The following is a 257-nucleotide window of genomic DNA, read 5'->3' on the forward strand; positions in this document are numbered from 1 at the left end:
TCCTCTTTAATGTGGATTTCTTTGTATTTTTTTTTCAAACTTTTCTTGCTGATAGAATATTTGACAACTTTTTTGGGTAATTTCACAAAATGTTTGGCCTTTTTCTTTTTTTTCCCCCCATAAATATTCCCTCACAACCTCTGGTAGTATAGTGCCTAAGGCACATGACTGCTAACCAGGAGGCTGATGGTTCAAATCCACCAGCCACTCCTCGGAAGGAAGGTTGGGCAGTCTGCTTCTGTAGTGATACTGCCTCG

Source organism: Orycteropus afer, unplaced genomic scaffold (assembly GCF_000298275.1).
Source record: "Orycteropus afer afer isolate SDZICR_OR568_19922 unplaced genomic scaffold, OryAfe1.0 scaffold07737, whole genome shotgun sequence".
Lineage (NCBI taxonomy): Eukaryota > Metazoa > Chordata > Mammalia > Tubulidentata > Orycteropodidae > Orycteropus > Orycteropus afer.